The sequence below is a fragment of the Anabrus simplex genome, chromosome 1 (genome assembly GCF_040414725.1).
Source record: "Anabrus simplex isolate iqAnaSimp1 chromosome 1, ASM4041472v1, whole genome shotgun sequence".
Taxonomy (NCBI): domain Eukaryota; kingdom Metazoa; phylum Arthropoda; class Insecta; order Orthoptera; family Tettigoniidae; genus Anabrus; species Anabrus simplex.
Window position 1 is genome coordinate 75,113,021 of NC_090265.1, and position 12,122 is coordinate 75,125,142.

The following is a 12,122-nucleotide window of genomic DNA, read 5'->3' on the forward strand; positions in this document are numbered from 1 at the left end:
TGTTTACTTGACATGTTAGTGAGTCTAATGATAATAATAATAATAATAATAATAATAATAATAATAATAATAATAATAATAATAATAATAATACCTGTCCTCTTGGGTTTTGATATTATTGAAATACTGTAGCTTTACTGCAAGTGCTGCAGTGATATACAGTGCAGAAGCCAATGGACTGAATGGTCCAAATTTGGATTCTTATTAATTACAGAGAATTAAATGTTGGCTGTATCTCAGCTGTACAAACAAGTTCTGGACGGATACCTACTGTATATCCGAGAACTTCTTCAGCGAGTAAAAGCTGAAAATATATGGTGTCTCTACCAACCTGTGTAGCTTCTTGAAAATCAGAGAAACGTTAATTCCAAACTCCCCACAGATCAACGGGCCAGAACCGATACTCCACTCTACCTAGTAATTTACCTAAGATAAATCGCTTACAGTTGATCATTCAGTGTCACAGTCTGTGAGGTTGTATTCTACATTGGACAGAATTTTACTTAGTGGGGCTATTATTTTGAAAAAATCTGTACTTCGGTAAATATTAAAAATAAGAGTAAAAATATGCATACTATTCACGATGCCTCAAATGAAGTGGCCTCTAGAGCCAATTCCTTGAACTAGGCCGCGCTTTCCGTGTGCGCTATGATGTTAATAGAATATCTCAGTCAAACACTGGGTACTCAGTGGTTGTCTGCACTGTGGATTTACCAGGTGATAATAATGCTCTTCCATATCACCCTCTCATATTTTACAACACCAGCATTAGAGTTTTACATACCCGGAAGATCTCTGATGAATGTATTGAGCTTCAAGTAATTGGGTATCACGCTGCAAACTAGGGATATCTTCTCTACCAACATCGATGATAGAATAAATGCAGCAATTAGACCCATAAACGACATAGAGAATAAACTCTCTATCGATACAGCTTTAAAACTATTTTACTTGAAAATCCTACTCGTTGTCACATATGATCTGTAAATTGTATGGCCACATTTAAAATTGAAACAACTAGAGCAACTGGAAGAAGGCGAAGGCAACTTTTCTGAAAATGTACTATGTGTTTCAAAATACACGCCTTCACGGCTTGTAGGCTATACGAGTTAACATGTGTATCATTCTACGTCGAGGATCTTCTTTATCATTTGCTACTAGCATCTACACGAGTCATCAACAGTTTATAGAGAAATTAAGGGCAAACAAGAGAGATGTATGGAGTTAATTTTACTCCACAGATGCAATGATCTACAAAGACTGGCAAGAAGGACGTTACGAGTTGAGACAGTTGCTTATGTACTTCGCTATACATTGTTTTCATTATAAGTTGTGTTAAACTTAGAAGTTCCATCGACCAGTCTCGGATTGAGTTTGTGAACGTTGTAGCAAAATTTGCGAACGATACTATGCAATGACTTGTGCACTTCGGCACGAATCTTCAACAGGTTTTTGCACAGATGATTAACCTTTTTTATCGTAACTATCTTTTCGGCTATTGACTGCAATAAAGTAATTATTATTATTATTATTATTATTATTATTATTATTATTATTATTATTATTATTATTATTATTATTATTATTATTATTATACATGTGCTGACCGCATGGAGCACTGAAGCATTAGCATTGTCTCATGGAAAAGCAGGCGCTAGCTGCTATTAGTTGAAATTTATGTCAAACTAGAAAACAACGCACCTTTGGACCCACGTGGAAAGCCGCTTATTAGCGCTAGTGAAAATACATTTTAAAAACTGTTAAGAGATCTGAGAGTAGAATTGATAAATTTTAAAATTAACTGTTATAACATTAATTTCTGTTTATATCGCATGAATAAGGAGAGATTAGCTGTACGGAAGCTCTTCTTTACGGTCCCTGAGAAGTGATCCATTCTTTCTCTTGTCCTGTTGATTTTCTACAGAAACATTTTGGCAAAGTTTTATTCAGATTTTTTGGTTACATGTTTTGATAACTTTTGTTTATCTCAATTTATGTAGCATTCGGTTAATTGAATTTTAGTTCGTAAGTACAGAATAGGTAACAAATGTTTGTATCGGTGCGATAAAGGAACAGTGAGGTCGGTAATGTTCCTTGTTAACTTTCATTATCACTACTTAATAACAACGAGGCTCACACACTGTATATTATATTTGTTGACTGCCTTAATCTAAGCCAAAATATAGAAAATTTCCTCCGTAATTCTAATCGCTTGGAAGGAGCTTCAAGTAAATCAGGTTTCTTTAGTGAAATCTATTGATCCGGATTGGATGAAGTCACGCGAACATCTTCCTGCTGAATGCGATGACTGGGTTGAATGGAGCAAATACAGTAGAGACAATACGCGACACTGAGCGAGATATCGAGGGACAGCTATTGGAGCTCACTCTAGCGGATAGACCTGAACGGTACTGATTCTGTCATAAGAGCACGTGTATTTTTGTGTGAAGTTTTTGGTGTTATTTATGCGTTTTCAGTGAGTTGACATAATTAAATAGTAGCGTGTGTCATTCCTTGATATCTCCTCTCAACATGAGGGGAAAGGTATGTGCTGTGTTTGGCTGCAGTAATTACGAAGTAGAGAAAAATGCGCGGTCGTTCTTCAGGTTCCCTCGTGACAAGAACATGTAAGTAATATTGTGTTTGCATATATATTCTTCCAGAGACAGAGATTTTTATAGTACTTCATAATCTTCTGATCTGTTCGACCCATGTTTTAAGGGGCTTAAAATATAATACGCATATTTTATTGTATAGTGCAGCAGTTAACCTTCAATACCGATGTGTTGTTGTAGGTATGATCTGTGGGTTTTGAAATGTCACAGAAGCGATTTGGATAAAGTTAACAAGAAAGAAGGGACGTTACGCTTGTATAAGAATTATAAGATCTGTTCAGATCATTTCCAGGCCAGCGACTTTAAAAATCCTCGACTATACAGCCAAGGGTATGTTACATTTTTGCTCTAATTGTACGTAAATATTCCTCAAAGCATCACTATCGACAACAGTTTCAAACTTTTCTTTCTTTTATCCCTCTTCTCAGATTAAAGCCGGGATTTTATAGATTTTCTTTCTGTTAGTAGGCTTCATGTTAAGAGGAAAATTGTCCAGCTATTAAACGTTAATTCATTGCATCATATGTGTAAGGAATGTGCCGATATTTTTATTGACATATGTCTTAATGTGATGATACAATGTTTTTAAATGAGGAAAAATACAAATCCAACCGTAAGATTTCAGGCAGGTACGCTAAAGCTAAAAAAGCAATGCATAAATGAAAGATCAAGCCATTTCACAGCAGTCCATTTCACACCTTGTTTTTATGTCTTTGAATAATAACCTTTTAAATAATTCTTCATTCATTTATCCAGAATTGCTTTAGCAACTTCGAAGTTAATATCTCAATACCACTTTCTTTCTAGACGTAATTTATTTATCCATTTCCGTATATACATTTCCATTGATATTTGAATTTAGCGCGATTTGTTCAGGTCAAGTCACCTGGAGCGCCACCGTCGAATTGTCTCCCATTTTAGCAAGGCGAAATCCGTAAGTGTCGTGTATTGTCTCTACTGTATTTGAATGGAGTCATTTAAAAGTTCAAGAACTGTTGTTGGTAGAACAAAATCTGCCCTTATATACTGCAGAGTAGTTTTATATCAGAAGTTAGCAAGTGGTAGTATACAGTGGACAGTGAACCACATGTGTCAGTGCCCTCCGAGTCTCTATTTATGTTCTGAGCAAAACCCCACGCTTTTCAGTGACAAAGTCGTACGTGTGGCACTATTCCGGACAACAAACAACTGATTGTTAAATTTGTTCAAATCACTGCAGTTCACTACGTCTCACGTGTGTTTTAAAAAACAAATACGTCAGATATAACTAGGATGCAACGTCGCTACGAGATTGAATTGTTACTATCACAATGAAGACCGAGATTACAGAAGGTTGAGGGAGGGAGAAACGTGACAATACTGGTGGAGCGGTGACAATGTGGACAGGCCAACAGTGGAAAAAACGATATCGCCGACGAATTTTTGAGGCTACGATGAGAAACTGGAAGCTTATTATCAATAAAGAATGCGCCAGTAATGATCTGGAAGTGAAAACTACGAGTATCTTCCGTTGGTCTATATAAAGAGCGAACCTGGCGAGACTGAGTCAGTCTAGAGCGCGTCAATCGCGAGTGAACGGAAACAGTTACGAGATGTTCACGAGTCAATGACGGGACATTCATCTGAAGAGAGTCCGGCAGAGCTTTGACAGTAAAGCAAAGCAAAGTCACCTCCGTGCAGGCCACGAAGGCCCTTGGAGGAGTGGAAAGTAAAGGCTTGTGAAGTGAGATGCTCTGGAACGACGCTGAGCTTTGGAGGCCGTATTGGGGAACAGCAATTTGGTGCTTTGAACTGCTATTGTGATCGCCCGAGTGAGTGAATGATTGAGTGAAAGGGTAAAAACTGTGTTGAGTGGGTAATCCAAACGTGAGTGAACTTATAAACATGAACAATAGCTGAATAAATGTTGTTGATGGTAAAATACGCTGCCACTCTGAGTAAATTTTATTACCCTGATAATCGGCTTCATTGTTAATGAAAATCACAAAACATAACCAAAACAAAGACACCTGAAGGCTAGTAGGTATTCATGAAGATTTAATTCAAATATTCAATGGAGATTCACAAAACTGTATTATCATAATTTTGGAGATATAATCTTACTCCTACTAGGTTTTCAAATTTATTATCTGTACATGCCAATAATTTCCCAACCTGACAATCCCAAAAGGAATTAAATGTACAGTTCGGTATATGTACCAGTAGTGACTTGTACGATAAGACAATGTGAACGTAGGTAATAGCTCAACGTTTTGCAATTCACAAAAAATGCTGCTAACGTACGAATTCAAAGACAACTGCTAGAAGATATACCAGCAAATACGATCTCTTAGCTGTATAGATGGCAACGCAGAATTATCCAACCCAGCTGTTTGGGAATAACAATTAAACACTAGCTTAGTTAGTAATTGAGGATAAATTGTAAGTTTGCTCCCTTAGAGACCACCGTTAAGTTACATCTACTATAAATGGCAGCCTCTTGGTGTTGGACATTCAACTGCAGCTCATTAAACCTAACGAATTGCTGACTACTGATGATAATTTTACCAGGGCCGTATTTTCAGCCGTATCCGTTGCTTAGTGCCAGTATCACTCCAACGACTTTTCAGTTCACGCTCATAATTTTCTCAAAATATCCATGCAGTTAATTCTTTTCATGGTCTTACGTACCTTTCTTGACCTTTCTCACTCGGGTTTCCTGAACCTCAGTCTGCAGTCGTTGGGTGCTCGAATAGTGTAAGGACGTCGACAAGCAGTAGACCAGAACCTTAGCAATCGCTCTAAGCGTTCTGGAGCAATGGGCTGATATAAATCCGGGCATCAATAGGTCTGGAAACGAAACAAAAAAATTACATTTCATTGGTTGTTAATTTACAACATTATCTATTTTGGACAGTGGCATTTCTCACATACGTATTTCCGTGTTATGATTCAAGATACCGCAAAAGGTTAGAAAGAAAGATTTTGCTACTTGAATTCAATACAAAATGTCTGGGAAGGGGAGTTGGAATCCTAGAAATCCATAATTTAGAACTTATTGATTATAGCGGTGTATCATTTGTTAAATAGTCAAACAAGGAACATGTTTTTAAATGTTTTGACTTCGTAGTTCAATATTTCGCCACTCTTCAAATATAACTTTTTCGAAATCAATCACAGAGGAAGTTTTGGTCTCCACGAATTAGTAAGGATAGATTCTTAATTATGTTAATATTATTGTCATAATAATGTTGGACAGTTATAATGATAACATTATGCGTACAATTATCTTTAATGTAAAATGAAACTGGGTAGGCAAATGAAACATTTTTCTAATATTTTATTATCCCGTTTTAATTGCCTTTCTTCAAGATAAACTTTCATTTATCTCAACTATCAATTAATTAATAGTGCAAAGCTGGTAACAATGTGTTTATATTTATTATCAATATAATCTTTGTGTTTATCAGTGTGCCGAACTTCGAAATAAAACATTTTGAACACTATAACATACCTGTAAAGGAACACATTAATTAACAGAACGACATCTTTCGTTCTACTAAGAAATTCTATGAGATTATCAAATCACTTTTTGACATGTGTATATATTTAATATCGTGTTTACATTACGTAAACTTGTCAATGGATGCGAATGGGTGATATTATGAAGAAGTGATACGTGTTATATGATACACTCCCTGGAGGCCGTTCGCACTCGACATCTGTGATTTTGGACATTTTAGAATTTTGACTAGCCACTCTATTCCTTTAAATGCGTCTTCGATAATTTCGAATCTATCTAGAAATCATTCACATCTCTTCCCAATACAATTTTCTCAGATGTTCTCAGTTCTCATACAGTATGTTCACTATTAATATACCTTATGACAGGCAGCAAAGGAAATCAAAGAGGAATTTGGAAAGGGAATCACAATCCAGGGAGAGGGAATCAAAACCTTGATATTTATCTGAGATTGCAGAAGATCTTAAGAAATTACTGTATGGTGTGGACGAAGCCTTGGGTAAGGAATACGAGATGAAAAAAAATAAGTCCAAAACAAAAGTAATGGAGTGCAGTCGAACGAAGGCAGGTGATGCAGATAATATTAGATTAGGAAATGAAGTCTTAAAGGAAGTAGATGAATATTGTTACTTGTGTAGTCAAATAAATAACGATGGCAGAAGTTTTTTTTTTTTTTTTTTTTTTGCTACTTGCTTTACGTCGCACCGACACAGATAGGTCTTATGGCGACGATGGGACAGGAAAGGCCTAGGAGTGGGAAGGAAGCGGCCGTGGCCTTAATTAAGGTACAGCCCCAGCATTTTGCCTGGTGTGAAAATGGGAAACCACGGAAAACCATTTTCAGGGCTGCCGACAGTGGGGTTCGAACCTACTATCTCCCGAATACTGGATACTGGCCGCACTTAAGCGACTGCAGCTATCGAGCTCGGTGATGGCAGAAGTAAGCAGGACATAAAATGCAGGCTAGCACAAGCAAGGAAGTGCTTTCTTAAGAAAAGAAATTTGCTCACTTCGAACATTGATATCGGAATTAGAAAGATATTTTTTTAGGACTTTCAACTGGAGCGTGGCGTTGCATTGAAGTGAAACAATGGACGATAACTAGCTCAGAAAGAAAGAGAATAGAAGCTTTTGAAATATGGTGTTACAGAAAAATGCTGAAGGTGAGATGGATAGATCGAATCACGAATGAAGAGATACAGAGTCGAATTGGTGAGAGGAGATTGATTTGGTTAAATTTGACTAGAAGAAGAGATATAATGATAGGACACATATTAATAAACCCAGGACTTGTTCAGTTGGTTTTTGAAGGAAGTGAGGTGGTAAGAACGGTAGGGGTAGGCCAAGGTATGAATATGACAAGCAAATTAGAGCAGATGTAGGGTGCAATAGTTAAGTAGAAACCAAAAGGTTAGCACAGGATAGAGTGGCATGGAGGGCTGCATCAAACCAGTCTATGGACTGATTACTCAAACAACAACAACATGACTGGGCATCATTTGAAAATTCGCGCCACGTAATTAGCGAAACAAAATGTGTGACACGATGTTACCTAGCAACCGTGCTAGCTGTGATGTGAAGTATTGTTGGATGGCCATGACTGAGAGACATATAGAAGGCTCTTCTAACATAGAGGCTTCATCTCGTCATACTCTAGAGAACTGATTATTTCGTGGTTGGTAGTTTCTTAGGCCCCGAATCAGATTGCACCTTTCCGATGCTCTGAGTCCCACACTGGCCGACTCCAAGTTCCATACAGATGTGTCTCGAAAACTTTTCGTTAGATGCAAACAAATTCATCGTTATCAATATGTCATTTCAGCCCCCCCCCCACACACACACGCGGTGAACGGGTAGCGTGGCTGCCTCTTACGATAAAGCCCAGGATTCAATTCCTGGCCTGGTCAGGGATTTTTACCTGGATATGAGGGCTGATTCGAGGTCCACTCAGCTTACGTGATTACAACTGAGGACCCATCTGACGGTGAATTGGCATCCACGATCTAGAAAAAGAATAACGGCCGAGAGGATTCGTCGTGCTGACCGCACGGTACCTCATAATCTGCAGGTTTTCTGGCTGAGCAGCTGTCGTTTCGTAGGCCATGGCTGTAGCACCACTGGGTGGACCAATTGATTTTTCCGTAGGGAAATATGACACCATTTCTGAATGTATTTTCACCGTATACTTGTAGAACATACTCTTACGTGCCAGCCCCTTGGTAGCCCCTTTCGGTACTTCCAGGAAGGGGCTGGTGACTTAGAAGACCTCTGATCTCCCAGCTGGCTTGTAGGGTGGGGCCGGCCTTTCCGTGTATTGCTCTCGTCGGCCGGCTTACCTGTGAGTTTCTTCGCGATTCAACGGTAATGTTCTGCCTCTAATGACATCGCAAATTTTCTGGCTCAAATCACCAGAGCTATAAAAAGAGAGGCCAACCGCGGATAGTCAGTCAGTGTTGGACTCGGAGTGACAGTTGGGTTCCGAGGTGGAGTCGGTGTGAGACTCGGTGTGTTGAGGTTCGATGGCTGGGCTGAGGGCGACAGAAGTGTTGGCTGTCGCTAGGGTCCCACCGAGGTCTGAACCAAGAGCTGTTGTTGTGGTGTCAGAGCGACCGATGGTAGCACGGACTAGAGAAGAAGGAACGAAAGGCTATACTGTGTGTTCGTGTATTTCTGCGTGAGTCAGCGAGGGAAGCCGCTGTCGCAAGTGTGAAGGTAAATGGACCTGTGGTAATGTTCGGTGTTGTGAGTGTCGTCCTGCTGTTGAATACTGTTGAGCTGTTCGGTTGTTCACTGCATGTGACTGTGTGAACTACTGGACTGTCTGAGCAGTCGAACCAACGAGCATTCGTCGAGTGGACCCGTGTTCAGGTCCAGCGGTCTACACACAGCTGCTGTATGAGGTGACTAGACTTAAGCGTCCGCAGGTTGACAAACGGGCTGGACCTCCTACTGTGCCGTAAGGAAGAGGGGCTTTTGAATAGACTTGTAATTAGTACGTGTGGCCATTCATAATAGTTTAGAATTGTGTGCATTTAAGGATGTGTGTGTGCATTTATTAGGCCATACTAAAATAAATTAGAGTAATGAAACCGATAGAGTTTTATTCGTAACAATACTTAGACGAATCAAACGACACCGCCGGTGTAGAAATGAAATGGCGTATGGCTTTTAGTGCCGGGAGTGTCCGAGGACAAGTTCGGCTCGCCAGATGCAGGTCTTCTGATTTGACTCCAGTAGGCGACCTGCACGTCGTGATGAGGATGAAATGATGATGAGGACGACACATACACCCAGCCCCCGTGCCAGCGAAATTAACCAATTAAGGTGAAAATTCCCGACCCTGCCGGGAATCGAACCCGGGACCCCTGTGACCAAACGCCAGCACGCTAACCATTTAACCATGGAGCCGGACACCGGTGTATTGAGCTACATGAACGGTCAGGCAAGTAGCACGGCGACTTTAGTACCACAAGATAATAGCACATGATATCATATTAAAGTAAGTTGCTAGATACAATGGTCCTTCCTCTTTAAAATAACACCAACTTTAAAACCTGGTGCTGCCTGGGCACTTTATTGATTGTATTACGTGTTAATTATACGGGAAGCGATATTTTGTAGATTTCGTTACTGTGAAGTTCTTTCTTAATCTGTTTACCGTCCAGGGTTGGTTTTTCCCTCGGACTCAGGGAGAGATCCCACCTCTATCGCCTCAAGGGCAGTGTCCTGGTGCTTCAGACTCTGGGTCGGGGGATAAAACTGGGGAGGAGAACCAGTACCTCGCCCAGGTGCCCTCACCTGCTATGCTGAACAAGGGCCTTGGTGGGAGATGGGTAGATTGGAAGGGATAGACAAGCAAGAGAGAAGGAAGTGGCCGTGGCCTTAAGTTAAGTACCATCCCGGCATTTGCCTGGAGGAGAAGTGGGAAACCACGGAAAACCACTTCCAGAATGGCTGAGGTGGGAATCGAACCCACCTCTACTCAGTTGACCTCCCGAGGCTGAGTAAACCCCGTTCCAGTCCTCGTACCACTTTTCAAATTTCGTGGCAGAGCCGGGAGTCGAATCCGGGCCTCCGGAGGTGGCAGTTAATCACACTAACCACTACACCACAGAGGCGGACTATTGTGAGTGATATTTCACCCGCTTTCCACCCCCGCTCAGAGGGGTGCACACATAAAAATCCATAATCTGGGTCATTTTGGCCTTTTTTAACCCCTTCTCACCCTCTATGCCGAAGGGGACCGAACTTTTACTTAAACGACATGCGAAGTGTCACTGTTCATCTCAGCGACCCCGAAACCTATGGATTCGACAATATTTTCTATTGTTTTTACATGCCACCCCATCCGCACCTCCCCCCATAGGGGTTGGCTTACCCCCCACAGTGATTTTTTCTAGACAGCCATATGTGTAGCAGAATCACTCCTTGATCTAGCCTACATTTACGCACATGCCTACTTCGAACCGCAGGCCTGTATTATATTCTAGAATATTTGAGCTGACGATGTCGTGGTTACGGCTGGGGATTTCTTCATCCGATTCCCAGAGCGAGGTAGTGTGATGGCAATATCTCCATAACGGTTGGTTTTAGGACCTTAAAACATGATTTTCGGGGCCCGTAGTGCCTTACTGAGTTTTGTTCTTCGCGTTGTGAGTCTTAAGATGAGCTTTGTCTCGTCCTTGTGCAACAAATTCGATATTCTGTCTATATTGGCCTATAATGACTTTTATAGGCAAATATATTTTGATACCTTGGGTTACATTATATCAATTTTAATAGGGATCTCTAATTGTTTTTTAAATAAGGTACAGCCAATGTTACTCACTGGTAATACAGCTTTCTATAGGTGAATTTTTTTTTTTTTTGCTGTTTGTTTTACGTCGCACCGACACAGATAGGTCTTTGGCGACGATGGGATAGGAAAGGCCTAGGAAGTGGAAAGAAGCGGCCGTGGCCTTAATTAAGGTACAGCCCCCGCATTTACCTGGTGTGAAAATGGGAAACCACGGAAAACCATCTTCAGGGCTGCCGACAGTGGGGCTCGAACCCACTATCTCCCGATTACTGGATACTGGCCGCACTTAAGCGACTCCAGCTATCGAGCTCGGTGAAAAGATTTTTTAAATCGGTTCGGTAGTTTCTGAGTTTATCCATTACAAACAAATATACTAACATACACAGCTTTTCCTCTTTATAATATTGGTATAGATATAGAAAACTGTCGTCTTACGCGTTGTCCAGAAGTAATTTTGCTTTATAACCTTACATGTTTTGTAAGGCTCATCAGCCCAAGTACGGTTGGAAACTATAGACATATCCTACGCGAATAGGAAATAACAATGACAGACCCAATAATAATGATTTTTAAGCTTAAACTGTACGTGTCGTAGAGAACGTTAGAGCAGATCGTGCTACTATCATCCTATGCTCACAAACGAGTCCTACTCTAGTTCTCACGGATTCCTACCAAATAAATATTTTTCTTCTTATTCTTCTTCTCCTACGGCTTTTCCCACGCCTGTGGGTTCTCGGGTGTGAACTGCGTCCCACATGTGGATTTGACCCTGTTTTACGGCCAGATACCCTTCCTGACGTCAACCCTATATGGAGGGATGTAATCACTATTGCGTGTTTGTGTGGTGGTTGGTAGTGTGGTGTGTTGTGTTGTGTTGTCTGAATATGAAATGGAGAGTGTTGGGACAGACACAACGACCCAGTCCCTGAGCCAGAAGAATTAATCAGAAGCGATTAAAATCTCCGACCCAGCCGGGAATCGAAACCGGGACCCCTGACCCGAAGGGCAGTACGCTGACCATTCAGCCAAGACACTATCATATGCCTCTACTTCATTTCTTGGTTAATACAACATTCCCGGAGGTTGTTTGTACCGTCCATCTTTTAAATATGCAAGTTTATATTTGTCCGCCTCTGTGGTGTAGTGGCTAGTGCGATTAGCTGCCACGCCCGGAGGCCCGAGTTTGATTCCCGGCTCTGCCACGAAA